Genomic DNA, 13,890 nt, shown 5'->3' with positions numbered 1-13,890 from the left:
CTTCATGTCTTGCAAATCAAGTCTTCCCATATTATTCTTTGAGAATGTCTGTTTAACTTCTATACATAAATTTTGGAATCATTTTAACAAGTCATTGGGATTTTAATTGCTGTTATTAATACATATAATGTGTTAATGGCTTTGGGGAAAATTGACATCTTCGTAATATTGAATCATCCAACACCTGATAGAGTATATTTCATCATTTATTTACATCTCTGCTAGTGTCCCAGTGATAAAGAATCCCTAGTGATAAAGAATCCACCTGCCAATGCAGGAGATGCAGGAGTCATGAGTTCAATCCCCAGGTGGGGAAGATCCCCTGGAGTAGGAAATGGCAGCCCACTCCAATATTCTCGCATGGAAAATTACATAGAGAGAGGAGCCTGGCAGGCTACAGTCCATGGAGTCGGAAAGAATCGGACATGATCGAGCAACTGAACAAGCACGCTGCTAGGGTCTCCCAGTGTTACATGAGTTTCTCTCTAGAAATCTTGCCCATACTTTGTTAGATTTCCCCCCAGGTCCCTCTTATTTTAAAAGGTTATTGACAATGGTATTTATAAGAAATTTCATGTTCTTACTATTTATTGCTATATATATAAATACTGGGACTTCCCTTATGGTCCAGTGGTTAACTCTGGTCCGAAAGATTCCACGTGCTGTGGGGCAGCTAAGCCCATGAACCACAACTACTGACCCCGTGCTCCAGAGACCTAAAGCCTGTGTGCTGAGCCACATGCCACACCTGAGCCTGAGCACCTTAAAGCCTATGCTCTGCAGTGAGGGAAGCCACCACAGTGAGAATCCTGCACACACAAAACTGGAGAGGAGCCCCCACTCGCTGCAACAAGAGCAAGCCTGCCTGCAGCAATGAAGACTCAGTGCAGCCATAAATGAATACATAAAATACCGATAACTTCTGTTGCCTTGATTTTGTATCTAGAAATCTTAATTAACTTATTTATTCCAATAATTTGGGGGGATTCTTTTAGATTTTCTACATGCATAGTCCTATCACTGGTAGATAGTGACAGTTTTATTCCTTCCTTTCTAATTTTTATATAGCTTCTTTTTCTTAACTTATTGTTTTGTCTCTGATCTCTAGTACAACGTTAAATAGAAAGGATAGAAAATAAAGATGAGTATTCTTGTCATTTTCCTGGCTTTAAAAAGGAAAGTTTTTTATGATGTTTGTTGTATTAAAAAAAATAGATACCCTTTATTGGCATAAAGAAGGTTCTTTTTATTTCATTTGCTGAATTTTTATCATAAATCTTTTGAATTTTTCTAATCCTTTATTATCATCTAATGAAATGATCATATGATTTTCCAGCTTTAGTTTGTTAATGGGGCAAATGGATTAAATTTCTAGTGTTAAACAAACTTTGTAATGTTGAACAGTTCTTCACGAGGTATTACCAATGTAACATATATTTTAGTATTCTGATGTTTTTCTCAACTTTCCCAAATGGAGACTGAGTCCTTCAAAGCTCTCGTTAGATATGACCTGCTTCTGAAAGCCTTCCAGGATGCCCCCAGCTATGGAACCAATAGAACATTGCCTCCCTATGTAGCGTCATTGTTGCTCTATTGTCACTCTCTATCCCCTTGTCTTCTCTCATGGACTATAAACTTCTTGAGAGATCTTTGTGCACTCTTCTCAGCCCTCTTTCTCCTCCCAGGACCCAGAGCAGAGGTGGTATCAAGTGTAACACCAAGGATGAGGCCATAGGTTCTGGGGTAAAGCTTCCTGGGCTCACATCTCAGCTCGGCCACTTGTTAGCTGTGGGATTTAGGGCATGCCACTTGGTCTCCCTGAGCCCATTGTTAAATAGGGAGAATAATAGTACCTAACTCATAAAGTTGTTTTGAGAATATTTTTCTTGTTATCTTGGTCCATAGCAATTGCCACTATAGTCTATGCTTCTCTCTCCCTCTTTTTTCTGTGCTTCTCTTGCTCTGAACTACTCACGATTTATTTCCAAGTTTCTCCATTTTTTTTTTTTTTTCTGTCACACCACTGCTTATGGGATCAGCTTGTAGGATCTTAGTTCCCCAACCAGGGATCCAGAGATTTAAACTGGGCCACAGCAGTGAAAGCACTGAGTCCTAACCACTGGACCACCAGGGAACTTCCTGTTTCCAAGGGCTTCTGAGAGCCATCTCATCTTCCTTTGTTTCCTCTAAAGCTGTTCTTATGCTGCTTTGCTCTTTCATTCAATGGGCATTTATTGAGCAATTACTGTGTGCTAGGACCTGAAGCAGACAACCAAGCAGAGGAGAGAGACATAGAGGCAGTCACTGGAAACGCAATGTGATACATGTTAAGAGAGAGGGCGGGGGAGATGGAGGACTGAGGCTGGGGAGCATGGATGGGGATTGAGCTCATGTGAGTAGAGTCCTCTAACTTAGCCTAGGGGTTAGAGAAGACTTCTCTGAGGGCTTGATGCCTAAGCTGGTCCTGGAGGGTGAGTGAAGGATGGGAGGTGGGCGGAAGGCAGAAGGCGTGGGAAAAGTGATCTCAAATAGAAGGAGAAAGTGCAAAAGAAAATAATGCGAAAAGAGAAAGAATATAACATGCTTGAGAAATTGGTAGTACTTAAGCATGACCAATTTGCCTTGATTCATGGATCAAACATCCCAGGTTCCTATGCAATATTGCTCTTTACAGCATCGGACTTTGCTTCTATCATCAGTCACATCCACAACTGGGTGTTGTTTTTGCTTTGGCTCCGTCTCTTCATTCTTTCTGGAGTTATTTCTCCACTGATCTCCAGTAGGATATTGGGCACCTACCGACCTGGGGAGTTCATCTTTCAGTATCCTATCTTTTTGCCTTTTTATACTGTTCATGGGGTTCTCAAGGCAAGAATACTGAAGTGGTTTGCCATTCCCTTCTCCAGTGGACCACATTTTGTCAGAACTCTCCACCATGACTCGTCCAACTTGGGTGGCCCTACATGGCATGGCTCATAGTTTCATTGAGTTAGACAAGGCTGTGGTTCATGGAATCAGACTGGTTAGTTTTCTGTGATTGTGGTTTTCAGTCTGTCTGCCCTCTGATGGAGAAGGATAAGAGGCTTATGGAAGCTTTCTGAAGGGAGAGACTGACAGAGGGGGAAACTGGGTCTTGTTCTGATGGGCGGGGCCATGCTCAGTAAATCTTTAATCCAGTTTTCTGTTGATAGGTGGGGCTGTGTTCCCTCCCTGTTATTTACCTGGGGCCAAACCCTGGTGGCTCACAGGTTAAAGCGTCTGCCTGGAATGCGGGAGACCCGGGTTTGATCCCTGAGTTGGGAAGATTTCCTGGTGAAGGAAATGGCAACCCACTCCAGTACTCTTGCCTGGAGAATCCCATGGAGGGAGGAGCCTGGTAGGCTACAGTCCATGGGGTCGCAAAGAGTTGGACACGACTGAGTGACTTTCACAAACTATGGTGGAGGTAACAAAGATAATGGTGACCTCCTTCAAAAACTCCCTTGCACGCACCACCACACCCAGTGCCCCTAACCCTGTAGCAGGCCACCGCCGGCTACTGCCAACCCATGCCTCCGCTGGAGACTCCTGGACACTCCCAGGCAAGTCGGGGTCAGTCTCTTGTGGGGTCACTTCTCCTTTCTCCTGGCTCCTGATGCACACAAGTTTCTGTTTGTGCCCTCCAGGAGTCTATTTCCCAGTCCTGTGTAAGTTCTGGCAGCTCTAGAGTGGAGTTAATGGAGACCTCCTCCAAGAGGGCTTATGCCATACCCAAGTCTGCTGCACCCAGAGCCCCTGCCCCTGCGGCAGTCCACTGCAGACCCATACCTCCACAGGAGATGCTCAAACACAGTTCTGTCTCAGTCTCTGTGGGGTCTCTGGGTCCTGGTGAGTTTGTTTGAGCCCTCTGAGTGTCTCTGGCAGGTATGGGATTTGATTCTAAACGTGAATTCGCCCCTCCTACTGTCTTGCTGGGGCTTCTCCTTTGCCCTTGGATGTGGGGCATCTCTCACAGCCACTCAAGCCCCGCGCAGCCGCCTTTTTCAATTGACTTTTAAGTAGGGTTTTTGCTGCAGGGGACTGTCCTCAACCCTGGGATGTGCCGAAACAACAGACTGGTTCCAAATAGGAAAAGGAGTACGTCAAGGCTGTATATTGTCACCCTGCTTCTTTAACTTATATGCAGAGTACATCATGAGAAATGCTGGGCTGGAGGAAGCACAAGCTGGAATCAAGATTGCCGGGAGAAATATCAATAACCTCAGATATACAGATGACACCACCCTTATGGCAGAGTGTGAAGAGGAACTGAAAAGTCTCTTGATGAAAGTGAAAGAGGAAAGTGAAAAAGTTGGCTTAAAGCTTAACATTCAGAAAACTAAGATCATGGCATCTGGTCCCATCACTTCATGGCAAATCGATGGGGAAACAGTGGAAACAGTGACAGACTTTATCTTTTTGGGCTCCAAAATCACTGCAGATGGTGACTGCAGCCATGAAAAGTTATTGCCAACCTAGACAGCATATTAAAAAGCAAAGACATTACTTTGCCAACAAAGTTCCATCTAGTCAAGGCTATGGTTTTTCCAGTAGTCATGTATGAATGTGAGAGTTGGACTATAAAGAAAGCTGAGTGCTGAAGAATTGATGCTTTTGAACTGTGGTGTTGGAGAAGACTCTTGAGTGTCCCTTGGACTGTAAGGAGATCCACTCAGTCCATCCTAAAGGAAATTGGTCCTGAATATTCATTGGAAGGACTGATGCTGAAGCTAAAACTGCAATACTTCGGCCACCTGATGCAAAGAACTGCCTCATTTGAAAAGACCCTGATGCTGGGAAAGATTGAAGGTGGGAGGAGAAGGGGACGATAGAAGATTGATAAGGTGGTTGGATGGCATCACCGACTCAATGGATATGAGTTTGAGTAAACTCCGGGAGTTGGTGATGGACAGGGAGGCCTGGCGTTTTGCGGTCCATGGGGTCGCAAAGAGTCGGACACTACTAAGCGATTGAACTGACTGACTAAATCGTGACCAAAACAGAGCAGGTGGTGGGAGGGAGAAGTGATGTGAAGAGGTAAGCAGGAGTCAGATGAAGAGTCTGTCATGCTACACTAAGCAATTGAGACTTTATCTCTTTTTTTATTTTAAAAAATTATTTATTTTTTGGCTGTGCCAGGGCCCTGGGCCCTCTAGAGCATTGGGAGCTTGGAGTTTTTGCCACTGGACTACCAGATTTTATCTTGAACCAATTCTCACCCCTTTCTTTGGCCCACCTAACACCTGAGTACATGTCACCTACTCCAGAAAGCCTTCCCTGATATGCATGCAAGTCTGTCTTGCATATTTCCTCTGTTTTACCATAGGCCTTTCTTTTTCCTCATCGCAGCCCTAACTTCTTTCCATGATAATTGTCTAAGCATCTTTCCTCCATACCAAAAGCTGTAAGAGGGTAGGGAATACTTTAACATTTCTGTAACACAAGGTTAGTAGAGTACCTAGAACATAGTAAGTGCTCAATAGATATTTATTGGATGAATGAACAAATAAATAGAACAACTAGGGAAGGAGAGAAAATTGTGAGCAGCAAAATGCCTGGCACAAAATTAGCCCTTAGAAAATGATTTAATCTTTTAGCGTGTATCAGTTTTTCATCTGGAAAATGGGGATAAAAAAGAAATTACCTCAAGGGGATATCATAGGTCTGTGAATTGCTTAATCCAGGGTCTGACGCTTAGTGTAAAGGATAATTTTCTGCGTATTAAAAACGTAATTCTCATACAAATAGACAGTGAGCCTGGGTAAAAATTCCATTTAACTCCATTAGTAAGGGGGCTAGCAGGATGACAAAGCCAATTCAAAATAGAATATAGAAACTGAGTTTTTTAATAGTCAATGAAAAAGAATCTTGCAATGAGATTGCTAAATTATATGCAAAATGATCAATGTCCTATGGGTTAAAAAAAAATAACCTTTAGGATCATCTTTTCTACCAGACAGAAGAGGAAATCGTCACATCCTATTACCTCACAGAATTGTGAAATGTCTGGCCCCAATCATTTGCGTAAATAGTGTTAAATTTCTCTTTGGGGGCAGATGACTTCTTTTTAATTGGTAAGTTGGTTTGTGTTTATTTTTTAACTGCACTGTGCACCATGTGAGATCTTAGTTCCCCCACCAGGGATGGAACCCTCACCTCCCACATTGGGAGCAGGGTCTTAACCCATGGACTGCCAGTAAAGTCCCTGAGGCAGATGACTCTTAAGTAGATTTGCTAATCAACATTTTATTATGACATCAAAAGGTCACAAAGTCATCTTTTTAGTTTAGTAACAAGTTTTAGATAGTTAGATAATCTTAACACTGGTAAGTTTAGTTTAATAGATACCATTAGTATAAGAAGGCTCCCAGTAAGAATCTGTGGAAAGAATTTTTGTTCCATTAGGCTTTTTTCCTTCTCTCCAGCATCAGAGTTTGGGATCTACATTGCTGGTAGACTGAGGGGGGAACCCTGTGCTCTTTCTTCCCTCAACCTGGGGTGGTGTCGGGCTAATTATGTGTCATTAAATAGGCAGAGGAAGTATCTGCTTTGGGCATCAGTAAAGCAGGCACATACCCCTCCCTTCTCCCAGGATAATTTTTTTTTTAAAGAACTGGATATTTCCAAAAAGGTAGTGAAGTAGACACCATGGGAAAAAAATCAGAAAATTTGGGTACCACTATACTATCCATTTTTTGGGGGTCCATTTTTCAATTTAGAATATTTTGGTAAATATATATATAACATAAAATTTACCATCCTAACCATCTTAGGTGTACAGTTCAATGGCAGTAAGTATAGTCACACTTTGGTGCAGCCATCCATCTCTAGAACTCTTTTCATGTTGCAAAACTGAAACTTGGTACCTGTTAAACAATAACACATTGCCCTTATCCCCACCCCTGGCAACCACACTTCTGCCTTCTGTCTCTGTGAATTTGACTACTCTAGGTACCTCATATCGATAATGTCACACAATATTTGCTCTCGGGGATTTCATTGGTAGTCTAGTGATTAAGACTCCTTGTTTCCAAGGGACACGGGTTCGATCTTTAGTTGGGGAGCTGAGATCCCATATGCTGTGTGGTGTGGCCAAATATTTTTTTAATAAATAAAATAGCATCAAAATATTTTTTAAAAATTTGTTCTCTTGTGACTGACTTATTTAACTTAGTATCATGTCTTCAAGCTTCATCCAAGTTGTAGCACGTGTCAGAATTTCCTTCCTTTTTAACGCTGAATAATATTCCATTGTATTTATATCACATTTTGTTTACCTAGTTATCCATTGATGGTTGCTTGCACTGCTTCCGTCTTTTGGCTATTGCCTCCTTTTATTTTATAGTATAAGATTGTTTTTGTTTTGAATTGCATTTGAGGGATGGGTGCCATTTTCAGGGCTTGAGATCTCAAATATTGTAATCTGGCTCAGAGCCTGGGACCAATTAGACTATGAGACCATCTGTAGTCACTTCTTGATTCTGTACTTTTGCCTTAATACAACCAGGATGACTAGGTTTCTCTAGGCAGATTTAGTCACAGGTCCCTGTTTCCATGGAATATGAGTGTTTAGAACATGTTCTGGGGCGCTGATGTGCTCTAAATTTTGTATACACTGGGGACAAGGGGAATTCAAGCATTTCGACAAAGCAACAGATGGAAAATTTCCCAGGAATAAACCAGTTATTTCTTGGCAGTCCAAAGTATGTAGTTTGCAAGCTCTGCTCTGGGAGTTGGGAGAATCCACTTGAACCACATGACTTCTTGATGCTAGAAAAGGAATTCCCGGATACTTCCCTATTAAAAGTAGTGAAGAATACGGGGTCAAACGAGGACTAAAATGCCTTGGCTTCCGGCTTCAGGAAATTGAACCTTTTCCCCCTGACGTTCCAGCACAAAGAAAGGGAATGGTGAATGTATCCCCACTTTTTAATTCTGTTTTGGACATTTATTTATACAATTGTCATTGATTTCATCGGAGAAGGAAATGGCAACCTGCTCCAGCGTTCTTGCCTAGAGAATCCCAGGGATGGGGGAGCCTGGTGGGCTGCTGTCTATGGGGTCGCACAGAGTTGGACATGACTGAAGCGACTTAGCAGCAGCAGCAGCAGCAGCAGCAGTTTCATCAATGTAGTAGAATAGAGACTAGGTCTGAATCTTGGCTCTATTACTTGTTCAGTGTGAGACGCTGATTATTACTAAACCTCTCTTTAGTTTTGAAAACCTATGTCTCGATTTTTAAAATCTTTAAAATGGTACTAATAATCGTATTGTCTCAGAGAACTGCAGTGAGGACTAACGTCCCAAGAACAGTGCCTGGGACATAGTAAATGCTATATAAGTTCTTACTCTTGTCAATACATTTTTTGCCTCCTCCTCCTTTCCTCTTTGTTATTATTACCATTATTATTTAGTTGGTAAATAATCAAATTTTATTTTATTTGGAGTGTCTTCCTACAGTTTCTGGGGGAAAATTTATGTAGTTAAGGTGTATTGAATTTTGCTTTCTGATTTTTTGCAATAACTCCATGAATCTGTTAATATTTTCCTTGTACTGAAATGTAGTCTTATTCTCTCATTTTCCAGATTTGGAAACTGAATCCCCAAAAGGGAAAGCGACTTGCCCAAGGGCACACAGAGACAGTGACTAAAGGCCTTCTGACCATGAGTCCACAGCTTGTTCCACTCGATACAGAGTCCAAGAATACTGAGCTTGTATTAATAAAAACACTTTGCTCATCCTCCAAACACCCACAGGAAGACTTGAACACTCTATGATTCCAAGTATTCGCCAAAAGATGTCTTTCCTTTCTATCAAAATTGCAAGCATTTCAAGGGAAAGGTCTATGGCTTGACTACCTTATCATCTTCATTGTATGCCCAGCACTATGCTTCAGGCTCTTGAGGGCAGAAATTATTGCCTATAACACTTTGGATTGTTAGGGGCAGATGCTCAATAAATAGGACTAATTAATACACCCCCACTTTAAAAAAAGAGGAATAAGGTAGTGGAGAAAAGAGAAGATATATTAAGAAATCAATATGTTCTGGTCACTGCAATAGGACTTTCACCACTCTTCCATTTCCTCCCCAGATATTCTTTACAGCATTATCAATTTCCAGATTTTGAATCAAGAAATTAAGGTTACTCTGAGTTTTCATGAGTAAGTATTCAAGATTGACATTTCTCTGGTGGGCTACAACCTTTTAGAATCTCGTATGATAACCATGGAGTGAGAGGTAAAGCCAGGAATAAAGAGACCTAAAACTTTCCAGAAGGTTTAAAAAAAAAAGTTTTTTTCTCATGAACAACCATGAAATCCACCATATAAATTGTGAAAATAAAAGTCATGATCGTATTTGCTCTGACAATGTGGAAACATATGTTTTCATCAAGCTAAGAAAAAGAAAACAGGGACTTCCCTGATGATCTAGTGGTTAAGAATCTGCCTTCCAATGCAGGGGATGCAGCTTCCATCCCTGGAAGCTAAGATCCTACATGCAGTGGAGCAACTAAGCCATGGTCCACAATGTAAGATCCCGCATGCCACAGTGAAGATCCCATGTGCTGCCACTAAGGCCAAATACATTTTTTAAAAAAGATCTACATTATAAAAAAAGAAAAATTATGAATATTTGAAACTTGCTAATAAATAGAGACCCATCATTACCAAATCCAGTTAACCTGACTCTACTCTCCCTGTGAACACTTAATCACACTAGAGTTTTGAATGGAGACAAGATAAGCTACAGGACTTATATGGAGAAGAACAATTAGGCCTGGGCAAGTTTCATAGCATGAAAGAGTTCAGACCTGAAAAATGCTTAATACCTGTGCTAGGCTAAAAAAAAAAAAAGTGGTTCCCTAAAGGTAATTAGGTCCTGTGTGTGTGTTAGTCGCTCAGTTGTGTCTGATTCTGCAATCACATGGATTGTAGCCCACCAGGCTCCTCTGTCCATGGAACTCTCCAGACAAGAATATTGGAGTAGGTAGCCATTCCCTTCTCCAGTGGATCTTCCCAAACCAGGGATCGAACTCAGGTCTCCAGCATTATAGGTGGTTTCCTTACCATCTGAACCACCAGTGAGGCCCAGTTAGGTCCTAGTTCCTGGAATCTGTAAGAATGCCCTATTTGGATGTGGAAAAAGGGTATTTGCAAATGTGATCAAGTAAAGGATCTTGAGATGGGAGATTACACTGTATCATCTAGATCAGCCCCAAATGCAGTCACAAGTGTCCTTAGAAAGGCAGAGAGAGGCAGAGGGAGATATGATACAGATCCACAGAGGAGAAGACAGTGTGAATGTAGAGGCAGAGTATGTAGAGGCCTGGCAGTGATACAGGCCAGGAATGCCAGTAACATTCTCTTCTCCCAGAGAAGCTGGAGAGGCAAGCAGCAGATTCTTCTCTAGAGGCTCCAGGGGGAGTGTGGCTCTGCTAATATCTTGATTTTGGCTCACTGAAACTAATTTCAGACTTCTGGCCTCCAGAACTCTGGGAGAATAGATTTCTGTTGCTTTAAACCATCAAGTTTATGGTAATTATAATTTGTTACTGTGGTCACAGGAAACTAATACCATGCCCCTGTGTTGTTATCCGAGTCTCAGTTTACTGTCATCTCCTTCCCACTCCATCTGGTACTTCCGAAAAGAGTTTCCAAAACCATCCTAGTGTGTTTTATCTCTTCTGCCAGGAACTGTGACAAGTACTTTACAGGTTCACTGAATCCTCATAAATCCTATTAGGTAGATCCTAATGTTATTCCTGTTCTATAGATGAGTAAAATGAAGTTCAGAAGAGAAGCTGGTGGAGCCATACTCATAATAGGTGATGGAACTAGTAGTCCAACTCAGGTCTGCTTAGATTTAAAGACCACACTTTTAACCTCTATATTGTACTACCTCAAGCTCTCTGGGTTAAATCAGGGTTTTAATTCTCATATCTACTGTCGATGTTTTGGCAAGTTTATCTGAGGGATATTTTCAAGGAGTCTGTACCAAGGGAGACCAAACATGTCTTTGTTCTAGCTCAAGGAACTGAAGTGCCATTTTTTTAGAAAAGAGAAGAGAATAGCCAACTCTAGCATCACAGAAAGCTCAGTTTAAAAAGACATCAGAGATCCATTTATTTAAATTCCTCATTTTATATATGATAAAGCTGGGTTTACAGAAGGAGAGGGGCTTGCTTAGGGTCACCTATAGAGGCTTTAACTGGTAAAGTTGGAATTGAAGTCCCAGTTGCACTTCAAACCTGGGGTTGATTCTGCTGCACTGTTCAAAGTCAAGTGTGTTGCTGTGGTTGAAAAAGTTGATGAAATTCTGGGAACTTGCAAGCAGGAAAATGGAAAAATGGGTCCCATCTTTCTTAAAGCTGCTGCTGCTGTTGCTGCTAAGTCACGTCAGTCATGTCTGACTCTGTGCGACCCCATAGATGGCAGCCCACCGGGATCCTCCATCCCTGGGATTCTCCAGGCAAGAACACTGGAGTGGGTTGCCATTTCCTTCTCCAAAGCATGAAAGTGAAAAGTGAAAGTGAAGTCGCTCAGTTGTGTCCAACTCTTTGCGACCCCATGGACTACAGCCCACCAGGCTTCTCCGTCCATGGGATTTTCCAGGGAAGAGTACTGGAGTGGGTTGCCATTGCCTTCTCCTTCTTAAAATGGTGCCCAATTTTCACCTAGGATAACCCACAGGGCTGCAGCCACTGTGCTGGTCCAGGGGATTGAGAGGGAGAAGCTTCTGCACTGGGACAGAGACTGAAGAGACCATAATAATGTGACCACGTCCCAAATGAGAAAAAGGATATGACAAGAATTCATGAATTCCTAGAACTGATGAGACTTCTGAAAATCTTGACAGTAGCAGCTTTGGACAAATAAATGGAAGTATGTTGTATCTTACACTTAGCAGGGTACTTGTTTGGGAAACTCAATATGTCTAATTATAGTAAAGGCTGGACATTCTTTATCCATCTTTAAATGCATCCACTAATAAATATTAAGTCCCTGCAGATCTCTGCTTTCATGCATAATAAGGTGGTTTTTAAAAAAGATAATATATTTAAAGTACTGCATACAGTCTTGGTAACAAGTCCTTTAAAATGCTGTTGCTAAGAAAGAACTTGAAGATGTCACAAACAGATGGAAAGATACAGTGTGTTCTTGAATTGGAAGAAATAATATTTTTAAATGGCTATACTACCCCAGGCAATCTATAATTTGATACAGTCCCTTCCAATCTACCAGGGCATTTTTCACAGAACTAGAACAAATAATTTTAAAAACTATATGGTAATACAAAAGACCCTAGATAACCAAAACAATCTTGAGAAAGAACAACAAAGCAGGAAGAATCATGCTCTCTGACCTCAGATCACACTATAAAGCTACAGTAATCAAGATAGTATGGTATTGGCACAAAAACAGAGACATTATGGTCAATTAACCTATGACCAAGGAAGCAAAAATATACAAAGAGAAAAGACAGCCTCTTCAATAAGTGGTACTGGGAATACTGGGCACCTAGATATAGAAGAATGAAATTAGAACATTCTCTTAACACCACATACAAAAATAAACTCTAAATGGACTAAAGAGCTAAACGTAAGACCTGAAAACATTAAACTCCTAGAATAAAACATAGGCAGAACATTCTTTGACACAAATCATAGCATTATTTTTTGGATTCATCTCCTACAGCTAAGGAAATAAAAGCAAAAATAATCAAATGGGACCTAATCAAACTTAAAAGCTTTTGCATTGCAGAGGAAACCATTGACAAAACAAAGTGACAACCTACTGAATGGAAGAAAATGTTTGCAAATGATATGACCAATAATAGGTTAATTGAAAATATATAAACAGCTCTTACAATTCAATATCAAAAAAACAAACAACCCAGTTAAAAAATGGGCCGAAGATCTGGATAGACATTTCTCCAAAGAGGTCATGCAGATTACCAACGGCACATGCAAAAATGCTCAAAACTGCTAATCATCAGGGAAATGCAAGTCAGAACCACAGTGAGCTATCACCTCCCATCTGAAGGAATGGCTGTCATCAATAGGACCACAAATAGAACTACCATATGACCTGACAATTTCACTTCTGGATATACATCTGAAAAAAATGAAAACACTAATTGAAAAATAAACATTCACCCTAATGTTCATACCAGTATTATTTACAATTACCAAGATATGGAAGCAACCTACGTGTCAATCAACAGATGGTTGAATAAAGAAGATGTGGTATTGATACATTTATTTAATGGAATACTACTCAGTCATAAAAAAGAATGAACATTTTGCCATTTGCAACATCGATGGAGTTCGGAGGGCGTTATGCTAACTGAAATAAGTCAAAGAAAGATAAATACTGTGTGATATCATTTATACATAGAATTTTTTTTAAAACCCAACAAATTAGTGACATAACAAATAAACAGATTCAGGGATATACAGAACAAACTAGTGGTTACCATTGGGGAGAGGGAAGTGAAGAGGGGCAATGTTTTAAGGGTAGGGGATTAAGAGGTACAAACTGTTACGTATAAAGTAAGTTACAAAGATCTATTTTACAACACAGGGAATACAGATAATATTCTATAGTAACTATAAATCAAGTATAACCCTTAAAGATGGTGAATCACTATACTGTAACATATAATATTACACATCAACTATACGTCAATAAAATAATTAAATTTAAGAAAGCTTTAAAACATGCTGTTGCTAAAACATTAATTAATAATAGTAGCTATAACAGCCACTATCTTTAAGCCACGTTGATCTCCGCTTCAGAGACTATATATCCCAAGCTTCTCTTTGCTTGAGTTCCGCCGCCCATTGCATTCTGGGGCTTGTAGTCCGGA

This window comes from Cervus canadensis, chromosome 10, assembly GCF_019320065.1.
Source record: "Cervus canadensis isolate Bull #8, Minnesota chromosome 10, ASM1932006v1, whole genome shotgun sequence".
NCBI lineage: Eukaryota > Metazoa > Chordata > Mammalia > Artiodactyla > Cervidae > Cervus > Cervus canadensis.
This window is presented reverse-complemented; position numbering follows the sequence as displayed.